This window comes from Ornithorhynchus anatinus, chromosome 5 (assembly GCF_004115215.2).
Source record: "Ornithorhynchus anatinus isolate Pmale09 chromosome 5, mOrnAna1.pri.v4, whole genome shotgun sequence".
NCBI lineage: Eukaryota > Metazoa > Chordata > Mammalia > Monotremata > Ornithorhynchidae > Ornithorhynchus > Ornithorhynchus anatinus.
This window is the reverse complement of record NC_041732.1, coordinates 87,066,346-87,079,878: the sequence shown is the minus strand read 5'-3', so window position 1 is coordinate 87,079,878 and position 13,533 is coordinate 87,066,346. Positions and strand designations below refer to the sequence as shown.

At 41.7% G+C, this 13,533-nt stretch overlaps 1 non-coding gene across 1 annotated transcript; it reads right to left on the bottom strand.

The window, feature by feature from the left end:
• Window positions 1-8,132: 8,132 nt before the first annotated feature.
• On the bottom strand, window positions 8,133-8,270 carry LOC114812451. Its single transcript, XR_003760103.1, has one exon. It is a non-coding gene; the product is annotated as a small nucleolar RNA SNORA7 (small nucleolar RNA).
• Between the last annotated feature and the right edge of the window lie 5,263 nt (window positions 8,271-13,533).

Genomic DNA, 13,533 nt, shown 5'->3' with positions numbered 1-13,533 from the left:
AACTCAAATTTACTATGTCTAAAACTGAAGCCATCATCCTTCTGCTTAAACACACTCCTCTTGCCCACTTACACATCTGAACAACACTCTCATCCCCTCTCTCCCAAAGCCTCTAACTTTGATTCTTTGATTCCTCACTGGTACTATGGTTCTTCCTACCACCAAAGCCCTCCCAAAATCTAACCTTCCCCTAGAAAGCTTTCCTCATGAATTTCCAATGCACCAAGTCATATCTACCCCATTGCTTTGTTGTTGCTGTCATTCTCTGAAATATGTGCATAATTAATTGTACATTCAATTATAGATTTGTACATTCCCATCCTGACATACTGGTGCTACTACTTATTGTATCCTTGTTTTTTCTTCTGATCAGAAGCAGAGTGGCTTAGTAGAAAGAGTCACTTTGGAGTCAGAGATCATCGATTGTAACCCTGGCTCTGCCACTTTATTAGCTGTGTGACTTTGGGCAAGTCACTTAACTTCTCTGTGTCTCAGTTTCCTCATCTGTAAAATGGGGATTAAGACTATGAGCCCCACATGGGACAACCTGATTACCTGGTATCTACCTCTGTGCTTAGAACAGTGGTTGGTGCATAGTAAGTGCTTAACAAGTACCATTATTATTATTATTATTGTTATTACTATTATTATCCCTTTCTTTGTCAGTGATATCTGTTCACCTGTCTCACCTACTAGATTGAAAGTTACATGAGGACAGGAGCCATGTTTCTTCCTTTCTTTGTATTTTATGGTATTTGTTAAGTGCTTACCATGTGTCAATCAATCAATCAATCGTATTTGAGTGCATACTGTGTGCAGAATATTATACTAAGATCTTGGGATAGTATAATATAACCATAATACAAATAGTTAAATAATATATATTGGTAGGCACAGCGTGGCTCAGTGGAAAGAGCACGGGCTTGGGAGTCAGAGGTCATGAGTTCGAATCCCGGCTCTGCCACTTGTCAGCTGTGTGACTGTGGGCAAGTCACTTAACTTCTCTGTGCCTCAGTTACCTCATCTGTAAAATGGGGATTAACTGTGAGCCTCACGTGGGACAACCTGATTACCCAGCGCTTAGAACAGTGCTCGGCACATAGTAAGCGCTCAACAAATACCAACATTATTATTATTATCCTGCATTGTTGAGGAAGAGACAGGTTAATCAAGACCATGTCTTCTGGTTTAGGTAAACTCACCCAGTGTTCAGTACAAGGCTCTGTGCAGAGCACATGGTCAATGTATGCCACTGATTGAGTTAGGATGGGGAACAGTCCCATTTCTTGATTGAGACTGTGAGCCTCTTGTGGGACAGGGACTGTGCCCAACCTGATTAGCTTCAATCTACCCCAGTGCTTAGAAGAGTGCTTGGCACATGGTAAGCACTTAACAAATACCATAATTTTTATTACTACTATTATTATTGTTGGGTTACAGCTTTGAAAAGGCAGAGCCTAAAGGGAGGAAAAAGTGAGAATGCTCTAGTCCACCTTGTAACGTTAAATCCATTGTCCTCTTTCACAAAGAATTTTCTGGCAAATTCCCCTGCCTTCATCCACCCAACGTACCCCGAAACCAGATTTAATTCTCCACTGGCCTTGTTCACCAAACCAACCCAAAACAGGCTACATAAGATCAGTGCTTAGAACAGTGCTTGACACACAGTAAACACATAATAAATACCATCTCTATTATACAAAGAATGGGTCAGCAATACTTGATTATCCATCATCTCAGCATTTCTAATTGCATTGACAGCAACCAATTTTGAACATCAAGTTTCCTCGATTATTAATCACACCTTTTTCTCCACGCTATATTCATTCTGAGCCACAAGTGTTTTTCTCATTACAAAGGTATTGTGCAAAATAGAGAAAAACGGCTCCACCCTTTGACACCCATCTAAGAGTTGCAGCTTTTGAACAATCCACTTGACTGTCATGCACGCTCCTGAAGATTCCCCTTTAGGTAATACCTTTTTCTGGCTTTGAGATTCACCTGAGAAGATTTTACTCTTCTTTGAAGGGAAATAGCCTTTTAAATGGGGAGATCCTTATTACTGAATAGTCTTTTCAGAATTGTAAGATTTGATTATTTCAGAATGTCACAGGGATTTATGGAGCTTTACACATGCACACATCGATCTGCTGTGCCAGTGGCTACTCACCTAAGTTGAATAACAATTTATCCTGGAAAGATGGCAAAGAATACCGTTATACAGATTTCATTATATATTTAAAGGTATGTCTGTGTGTGTGTGTGTGTGTGTGTGTCTGTGTGTCTGTTACTGATCCTGAGATGATATAAGCATTGTGACTTTAGCTGGTGAGATTTAAGAATTACCAACCATCCCTCCTACATTTTTTTTATATATATCTTTACAGGAGTCTAAATTGGACTAATTAGATGGCCCATCTTCGACTATGATGCTGGATAGCCATGAGAACAATTAATGAGTCAAACAGTCAATGCTATTTATTGAGCATTTGCTGTGTGCACAGCACTATACTAAGTACTTGGGTGAGCAGTTAATAATAATAGCATTTGTTAAGCTCTTACTATGCACCAAATACTGTACTAAGTGCTGGGGTGGATATAAGCAAATCGGGTTGGACACAATCCCTGTCCCACATGGAGCTCACAGTCTTAATCCCCATTTTTACAGATAAGGTAACTGAGACACCGAGACATTAAGTGACTTGCCCGAGGTCATCCTGCAGACAAGTGGAAGAGCCTCTGGATTAGAACCCAGGTCTTTTTGACTCCCAGGTCCGTGCCCTAAGCCACTAGGCCATACTGCTTTAAAAGTACAATATAATAGAGTCGGCAGACACAACTCCTACCTTCTAGAAGCTTACAGTCTAGGGGGGAGACAAACATTAAAATAAGTTACATATAGGGGAAATAGCCTAAGTACATAAGGGCTATAAGGCTGAGGGCATTGTGAATATCAAGTACATAGATCCAAGTGCACATATGTGGCGGAAGAATTAGGATAGAATGGGAAATGGTACAAATACATCAGGATGAAATAGCTTAATAATTAAGCATGCAATTAAATATGACAATGCATACATGAATAGAAATATACATTTTTAAGTCTGGGGTCAGGAATGAAATTAATGCTCAGAGTCGGTGTTAAGTTGCAACGACTGGAGGGTTGTGACAAGTGGAGAAAATTTTCTGGAGGAAATGGAATTTTATAAGGACCTTGAAGATCATGAGAGATGAAGTCTGATGTCTTTGAAGACGGAGAGAGTTCCAGATTGTAGGAACACTATGAGTGAGGCCTCTGAAATGTTCTGGGCATGTCACCCCTTCCTGCCAAAAATCTCCAGTTGTTGCCTATCAACCTTCATATCAAGCAAAAACTCCTCACTATTTGGCTTCAAAGCTTTCCATCACCTTGTCCCCTCCTAACTCACCTTCCTTCTCTCCTTCTACAGCCCATCCCACACACTCCACTCCTCTTTCGCTGCTAACCTCCTCACTGTGCCTCATTCTCACCTGTCCCACCATCAACCTCTGGCCCAAGTCTTACCTCTGATCTGGAATGCCCTTCCTCCTCACATCGGCCAAACTAGCTTTCTTTCCCCCTTCAAAGCCCTACTGAAAACTCACCTCTTCCAGGAGGCCTTCCCAAACTGAGCCCCCCTTTTCCTCTACTCCTCTGCCCCTCCCCATCACCCCTAATTTCTCCCTCTGTTCTACCCCCCTTGCCACCCCACAGTACTTGTGTATATATGCACATATTTATTATTCCATTCATTTTATTAATGGCATATATATATCTATAATTCTATTTATTTATATTACTACTGATGCCTGTCTACTTGTTTCATTTTGTTTTGTTGTCTGTCATGCCCCTTCTAGACTGTGAGCTCATTTTTGGGTAGGGATTGTCTCTATTTTTTTCCTAATTGTTCTTTCCAAGTGCTTAGTACAGTGCTCTGCACACAGTAAGTGCTCAATAAATGCAATCAAATGAATGAATGAATGAATCTGAAGTGGTCAGATGTAAGCTCCACTAATTGAAGTTCACTGAGGCCAGGGATAATGTTTACCAATTCTACGGGGCTCTCTCAAGCACTCAGTACAGTACACTGCATAAGGTAAGCACTCAAGAAATAGCATTGATGGACTGAATTTGAGCTGTAGACTAACGAGTGAAGAAAGTTGATATAGAAGATGGAAAAAGCTGATGGGGAGTCTTGAAGCCAATGGCAGAAAGGTTCTCCTTGTTACAGAGGGAGTTGGGTGTCCTTTGGAGATGTTTAAGGAGTGGAAAAAGTGTGTCAAGGGACCCTTCAATGAGATTAATCAAACACCTCCTTTCCCCCTCTTCTAGACTGTGAGTGTGTTGTGGACAGGGATCGTCTGTCTTTGTTGCTGAATAGTACTTTCCAACCACTTAGTACAGTGCTCTGCACACAGTAAGTGCTCAATAAATATGATTGAATGAATGAATGAAAGGAGTGCTTATGTGCAAGGCACTATACTAAGCACTAAAAATGTTCCACGTAGCAGCACTGAGTATAGATTAAAAAGTGAGAGGCTGAAAGCAGGGAGACCAGTGAAAAGGCTACTAGCAGTAATGGTAGTTATTAAGTGTTCACTCTATGTTGTTGTGTTACACTGACACCTCCAGACATATTTTGGAGGTAAGGCTAAGTGATAAGGCAGCAAGTCAGAAGTGAGATTCCTTTCATACCAGACAGTCCAGTTTTCTATCGGCTACTGTTCAGTTCAGATTTGACCCCAGCAGTCTTCAGTTCAGGTTATATTTTCAGCTGCCCATTTTCCCTCTGGCACCAGAATTATGGCTTGGACGCAGTTCCTTTGTTTCCACAGACCTCGGATAGCAATGGTAATGCTCAGGAGCAAGTGGATTGTGACCTCATGGTTGACTCACTTATTTGTTTTTGCCCTCATGCCACTAGGGACCACCCTATTCTGAGAACTTCAGAGAGGAAGTTGTTTCTCATTTGTGAAGTGAGTGAACTTGAAGGTACTTGATCCCAAGTAACTTGACCTCTAGACTGTAAGATTATTACGAGCAGGGCACGTGTCTACCAACTCTGTTGTACTCTCCCAAGCACTTAGTATAGTGCTCTTCACACAGTAAGTGTTCACTAAATATCAACGATTGATAGAAGAGGATAACTTCTTGCTTTCGTTGCCATCTTTATATCCCCCGGCTACTGCCAGGGACTATGCCTCCTCACCATCACGGACCATGCCTACTTAACACTTCTGGTGATTAGCATCTCCCTCCCCATCGCGGAACCTCTGAACAGTCTGTGATGGGGAGTCAGAGAGGGTCAATACTCTCATTTTAAATATTGACCAGTATCTGGCCTTCTGACATTGTGTCCTGGAAGACTCATGAATGGATTGGGAAGAATGACATTATAGTATTAGTCTTTAAAAAGCATTGATTATTCATAAAGACTTCTTTTTAAAAAGTGAAAAGTGTTTAGCTTCCCATTAACGTCAGTGGCCTAAGCAATAATGAGGAAGGGCTAAGCTACTGCAGAGCAGAAGATCATGTAGTCATCATCAATTCAAGTAGTCACAGAGCCTTTGAGGTAGATAAACACAGTAATTAGTGAAACAGTTCAAAAGATCTCCCTGGGTGAAGGTGAAGCCTTCTGCTGAGTATGTGCTTCCTCCATACAAAAATCAAAGGAACTTCTGGTGGTTACTGAAACCGGCATATAAACTAGGTGGTTTTCAAAAAAAAAATAACCCCAAGTATCAGAAAATGTTGCTTTCCTTTCTCAACCTCAGAGTCCATAATATTGGGATGGTTTCTAGAGGAAGAATAGTGTTATGAAGGGTTTGGAAGGGTGGTCTCATGACCCAGTGAAATGTCAGCCAGTCAGGCCTGACCTAACTCCTGATTTACTGAGTGAAAGACAGCAGGGCGGCCATTGAACCTTCTTGGTTTCTGAAACGCCATTTCCCTCTCTCAGCGGGAACATTCACTAATTAATGACAGAAAAGCAATTTGGAAACACAAAGAAGCCCTGAATAAATGTTAAGCGGTGGGAGATGTTAGAGCAACTTGAGGGCAACTCTTATTTAGGTAAAGCGGATAAGAAACTAAATTCCATCAGCAGAAGATAACCCTTGCCAAGGAGGCCAGAGACCAGCAGATTAAAAGAGGACTAAAGGCCAGAGCAGTTTTCTAAAGCTACTTATTCCTTTTATCATCTTAACTGGGACAAAAGAGGTGAATCCATTTCTTTTTGGTGGCTGTAGGTCAATATATGGGGACTATTTTGAGTGGTATTTTTCTTAGCTTTTTCTGACTTGAAGAAGATTGAGGAGATTCACTAAGGCAACCTAACATTCCCAAAGGCACTAGATTACTTGGTCATCCGGTAGAATTGTCTCTAGGCATTCTTGCTGATCACAGCATCACTACCCTTCTCCACTTTAAGAATAAAAACAATCAACATCATTTTCATGATTTATGTTGATTTATATAACACCCAGCCTTCGTCTTTGCTTCTTTTTGGAAGTCCCTAAAACGGCATCGTCCAATTTAAAGATTAAGGCAAATCTCCCAGAATGGAGGCCATTATCTAGGTTTGGATAAGCTCAAAGGTATAATGGGAGAAATCCTGGCTTCCTAGAGAGAAGCAGCAGTAGTTCCCAGAAACACAGTATCTGCACTGCTAAGTCAGTATTGCTTCAAATTGCTCCCCTGTTGTGAATGCTCCCCCTTGAGACAGGGAAGAAAGGGATAAAGCCCAATAACCCACCTATTTTGCAAAAGTTTTATAATCAATGGAAAAGGAACATTTGGGGATTATCTTTAGATTTCAACTGACCATGCCATCCATGACTCACAAAGCAGATTTAGAGTTGGGTCTACTTGTTTTAGAGTTTTGCTTCTCCCCTGATTATGAATCTATTGCCAGTCCCCTCTCCAACAGACTCCCGTCATGCTCTGTGCACATTTGGCCGGGGATGAAATCTGTTTCCACATGCTCTTGGACCCCTCCGTGGCAGCCAAGCAAAGCATCTTTGGGACCTGTTGCCTTTCTCCCACCATTAAGGGTCCCTGTTCTCGGCAAGCTCCGTGTGTGCTGGGCAGGGGATAAAATCTGCTCCCACTCACTGTCACCCCTCCATCACTGCTGAGAAAAGCGGTCAGTCAGTCATACATATTGAGCACTTACTGTGTGCAGAGCTTTGTACTAAACACTTGGGAGAGTCCAATATAGCAATATAACAGAAACATTCCTTACCCTCAATGAACATACAGTCTAGAGAGGGAGCACCATGGTAACTACCAGCATGGCTTAGTGAATGGAGCACAGACTGGAAATCAGAAGGAACTGGGTTTTAATCCCGGCTCTGTTGCATGTCTGCTGTGCGACCTTGGGCAAGTTACTTAAGTCACTTAACTTCTCCATGCCTCAGTTACCTCATCTGTAAAAAATGGGGATTAAGAATGTGAGCCTAATGTGGGAAAGCGATTGCGTCCAATCTGATTAACTTGTATCTATCCCAGCACTTAGAACAGTGCTTGGCACTCTGTAAGTGCTTAACAAGTGCCATAATAATAATAATAAAACTGTCACTTTCCCTCCCACCAATGAAGGTCCCTTTCCCAGCATACTCTGGGCCCATCAGACCTGATAAAAACTGCTCCCACACACTTTCAGTGTCCCCCAACTTGACGGTCAGCCAGATTGCCTTCCCGTGGCACCAGAATTTCTCTGTGCAATTGAGGAGACCCAATCCTGCCCTGTCTTCCACCACCCCAGCAGGAAAGAGGAAAGCAGGGTAGCACGAGGCCTCCACAGCACTCCAAGAAGGCTAGTGACCACTGGAGTGGTTGCCATGACTCTATGAGTGTTTTAGATTCTGAGCCATGAGGAACCTGAAATTATTCTCTAACCACAATCTTGTCTTGTCTTATGACACCGAGTCATTTCCGAGCCCTAGAGACACCACGGACCCATCTCTCCCAGAACATCCTCTGCAATCCTTCTGGTAGTTTTCTTGGTAAAAATATCAAAGTGGTTTACCATTGCCGCTTTCTGCAAAGTAAACTTGAGTCTCCTCCTTCGACTCTCTCCCATGCTGCTGCTGCCCAGTATAGGTGATTTTTGACTTGTAGCAGATCTCCTTCCACTAGCTAGCTACTGGCCAAGCTAGGAATGGAATGGGTAGGCCTCTGCTTGATTCTCCCTCCCATAGCCAAGACTGGTAGAGTACTGGAAACTCTTCAGGTGCAACCCCAAGAGGGGCCTAACCAGAGTACCCTACCAATTTAGGCTTTATTTTGGGTATTTGTCTGTGTTGTCTTTTATTGGTTCAATCATGACTGATGTATCTATCTCTAGTCACTTCTCCCCTCTTATGTCTTAGACTGTGAGTCCCTCAAAGGACAGGAACTGTCATACTGCCATCTGTGTACTGTCCCCAGTGCTTAGTACAGTGCTCTGCACACAATAAGCACTCAATAAATAATATTACTACTACTACCAGGGAAGCTGCCTACTGCAGGTCTGTTTCCTTTTCCAAGGCCGATGGTTGGGAGTCTGACCTTAGGCAAATTTTTCCTTCGTCCAGAAGAAGTAAGAGAAAGGCATAGCCCTATTTGATTAGTTTAAGAATATCACCAAATCATAAAGCATAAAGAAAAAAGACAGCATTTTGGTCAGTGACCATTGACCAAGTTCATTTTAACAGCATTAAAAAATTAAGCTCCATTGTCAACTTAAATCAGTTATCAAATATGTACAGTTAGAGGGTGAGAGTAACAGGAAAGGTTATAGTTTGGATTTTAGGATAAGGTATGTACATTTTGGGTTCAAAGTTGACACTGATATTTTTCTTTAGAAGCAACGTGGCTTAATGTTAGAGAAGCAGCATGGCTCAGTGAAAAGAGCACAGGCTTTGGAGTCAGAGGTCATGGGTTCAAATCCCAGCTTGGCCACTTGTCAGCTGTGTGACTTGGGGCAAGTCATTTAACTTCTCGGTGCCTCAGTTACTTCATCTGTAAAATGGGGATTAAGACTGTGAGCCCCACGTGGGACAACCTGATTCCCCTGTGGCTACCCCAGTGCATAGAACAGTGCTCGGCACATAGTAAGCGCTTAACAAATACCAACATTATTATTATTATTATTATTATTATTATTATTATTAATGGAAAGAGCACGGGCTTGGGAGTCAGAGGACTTGGATTCTAACCTCAGTTCTGCCACTTGTCTGCTGTGTGACCTTGGCAAGCCATTTAACTTCTCTGTACCTCAGATCCCTCATCTGTAAAATGGGGATTAAGACTGTGAGTCCCACGTGGGACAACCTGATTGCTGTGTAATTACCACAGCACTTAGAACACAGCTTGGCATATAGAAAGCACTTAACAAATACCATGATTATCATTACTATTATTATTATCATCATTATCCTAATCATTACGTTTATGAGTGAGGCTAATCAAATTCTTGGTCACTAGGTTCTCAAATAGTAGGGGGAATAGTAAGTAGTAATAGTAGTAGTATTTGTTGAGTGCTTACTGTGTGCAGAGCACTGAACTAAATGCTGAAAGAGAAAACCCAGGTGGGAATTAGACATGGCCAAAAATTTTCATCAGGCACAAATAGTTACTGAAGGTAACTCTTTGCACAGTTTGTCTTATAGTTCAATGTTATTCTAAGAGTTCATAAACAAAATCTGTTTTTTGTCATAGTGTGAGTTTGCCATCAAAATGACCTCAAGATTCAGACCAAACTGAAGTTCTGTAGGGAAAGTGCTGTGTCCAACATTCTTCATTGCTTTGAAACCTGAGCTCCTGCTGAGACCGCATTTAACAGATCAAGCGCTTCCACAAACAGTACTTACATACAACTCTTAGAAAAAAAGTCAAGTGAGCAACATGAACATTAACGTGCTGGAATCTAGTCATAGCACCATAGTTAATTAAGTGCTCTTCCTAACATTCCTGTCTAACAATATTGCATATTCAGTGACTCCTGTTTGTAAGCGCTGAACTGACAGTACAGTGAGAAAGGACAATTCCTACCAGAAAGAAATTTACAATCTAGGGAGACAGATATGAAATAATTTAAGGGTATTATGATGATATAATTAAGCATTTGTAAGCACTTACTATATGCCAAGCATTGTACAAGATATAAGACAATCAGGTTGAACATTCCTTGTCCCACATGGGCCTCACAGGGATATGATACATACATTAAGGCTTTCCTAGTGGAAAAAGCCTGGGAGTCAACAGGCCTGGGTTCTAACCCCAGTTCTTCTACTTGCTCAATGTATGATCTTGGGCAAGTCACTTAACTTGTCTGTGCCTTAGTTTCCTCAACTGTAAAATGGGGTTTCATACCAGTTCCTCCTCCTACTTAGATTGTGAGCCTATGTAGGATGCAGAACTTGTATCTGATTAACTTGTTTCTGCATTCGTACTTAAAACAGTGCCTGAAATATAGTAAGCTCTTAACAAATATAACAATAATAATAGTAGTAATAATAATTCCAGCTCCTTTGTGTTGTTGCTGATGAAGATTTATGACTGTATATAGGGTGTTGCAAATTCAATAGACTATATATCCTTTATATTTTTCAGAATTAGTTGTCAATCATAATGTTTTGTTGCTTCTGAGAGTAATTCCTCATCCTCTGCAAGTCTCTTTGGCAGTGTGCATCCACAGCATAATTACCAGTGTATAGGAGCTTTTGAATGAGTGATTCAAGATCTTTTAATGTCAAAATCAAAACTGTTCATCTTCCCTTCCATCATGCCCATGTATCCAAATAAAAAAACTAAAAAATCTCCCTTGACCCCACTATACCCTCCAGTGATGATCCCATCTCCCTCCTACCATTCTTCTCCAAATTCCTTGAGCTTGTTGTCTATACCCACTGCCTCCATGTCCTCTCCTCCAGTTCTCTCCTTGATTCCCTGCCAACTGGCTTCTTCCTGTTCCAGTCCATGGAAACAGCCCTCTCTAAGGTCACCTCACCTTCCCACCCAAATTCTATCCTCCTATCTTTCCCTTCACTGCATGCATCACCACCATCATCCTTGTCTCCCAAACCTTGGAATTATCCACAACTCATCTCTCTAATTCAACCCACAAATTCAATGTCATCAAATCCTATTGCTTCTATCTACACAACATCTCTAGAATCCACTCTAGTCCTCCTTTTATGCTAATTCATTCAATCATAATTATTGAGTGCTTACTGTGTTTAGAGTATGGTACTAAGTGCTTGGAAAGTACAGTTCAGCAACAAATAGAGACAATCCCTACCCATTGGGCTAATCCAAGCACTTAAACGATTCCACCTTCACTACTGCATCAGCCTCCTTGCCAACCTCCCTCTGTCCTTTCTCTCCCCTCTCCAGATCATAATAATGCCTGACCCCTAAATGTCTCCACTGCCCCACATTTTTTATGGTATTTGTTAAGACCTTAGTATGTGTCAGGCACAGTTCTAAGCACTGGGGTAGGTACAAGGTAATCAGGTTGAACACAGTCCATTTCCCACATGGGGTTTACAGTCTTAATCCCCATTTTACAGATGAGGTAACTGAGGTACAAAGAAATGAATTGACTTGCCCTAGGTCACACAGAAGATAAGTGGTGGAGCCGGGGCTAGAACCCAGGTCCCTCTGACTCCCAGGTCCATGCTCTATCCCCTAGGCCATGCTGCTATCTAAAATTACCTTCACTCAATTACTTCCCCACTCCCCAAGAAACCTGAAATGGTTGGCCGTTAACCTCTGCATTAAACAGAAATTTCTCACCACTGGCTTTAAGGGAGTCAACTCTCCACCTCCTTCCTTACCTCAATGATCTCCTACTACAAACTAATCTGCACACATTTCTCATCTAACACCAACCTTGATCGTGCCTATTTCGCTGCTGAACCCTTGACCATGGTTCTCTCTGATCTGGAACTCCTCCCCCGTCATATACAACAGACCACTACTCTCTCTAATTTTGAAGTCTTCCTAAAAATCACATCTCCTTCAAGAGGACTTCACTGACTAAGCCCTCATTTCCTCTATCCTTACTCCCCTTGGCATCGACTATTCATTTCTATCTGTGCCCCTTAAGAACTTGATATTTACCCCACACTCAAACTGACTGCACTTATGTACATATCCTTACACACTATTTTGCCTATCTGTAATTTATTTTAATGTCTGTCTCCCCCTTTAGACAGTAAGATCATGGTGGGCAGGGATTGCGTCTATGAAAAAGCAGCATGGCCTAGTGGAAAGAGCACAGGCTGGGGAACGAGATTCCTTGAATTCTAATCCTGATTCTGCCACTTAATGCTGTGTGACCTTGGGAAAATCACTAAACTTCTCTGTGCCTCATTTCCCTTATCTACAAAAAAATGGGGATCCAATATCTGTTCTTCTTCCTACTTAGACTGTGAGCTGCATATGGGAGCTAATTGTCTTGTATCTATCCCAACCCTTAGCATAGTGCTTGGCTTATATTAAGCACTTGGATTCCACAATCGATCAATATTATTATAGAATTATTACTATTATTACTTTGATTTTGAGCCCCATTTGGTCCAGGGACCATGTTTGACCTGATTCTCTTGTATCTACCCCAACACTTACGACAGTGCTAGAGACATAATAAATGCTTAACAAATACCATTATCATTATTATCATTATCATTATTATTATTATTACCAATTCAATTGTATTGTACTTTCCCAAGTACTTAGTACAGTGTTCTTCATCCAATAAGCACTCAATAAATACTATGGATTGATTTTCCATCACTGTTGACTAGCCCACTACTTTGACATTCCTCTTTCTCTTTCAACCCACACATCTTCAGTCTGTCACTAAATCCTTACAGCTCTTCCTTCCCAGCATTTCTGTATTACACCCCTTCCTCTCGTCACAAAGTGCCACAGTCTTGGTCCAAGCACTTTTCTGCTCTGACATGACTATTGTGTCCACCTTCCTTCTCGCACACGTCCTTTCCTTCACTGTCTTCCCTCTGCAGCCCATTTTCCACTCTGCTGCTAGAGTCATGTTTCTAAACATCATTCTAGGCAACTCTTCAACATTCCTCAAAAACCTCCAGTGGTTGTCTATCCTCTCTGCAAAAAGCAGAGAGGCTGTCCATTACTCTCCACATGAAGGAAAACACTTTAAGGCTCTTAGTCAATAATCTTCTACCTAGTTATCTTCTCTCTCCTTTCCCACCACAACCCAACTCAAAATTTTTTCTTCTATGCCAAACCTACTCACAGTGCCTCATGTTCCTCTCTCTTTTTTTCCCACCTCTCAGTGCCCTTCCTCCTGTCTAGAACTTCTTACCCTTTCATATCTGGAAGACCAGTGCTCTTGCCATCTCCAAAGCCCCTTCTGAAATCAGAATCAGGCTCCGCCACTTGTCTGCTGTGTGACCTCAGACAAGTCACTTAATTTCCCTGTGCCTCAATTACCTTATCAGTAAAATGGGGATAAAGATTGAGAGCACTATGTGGGACAAGGATTATTT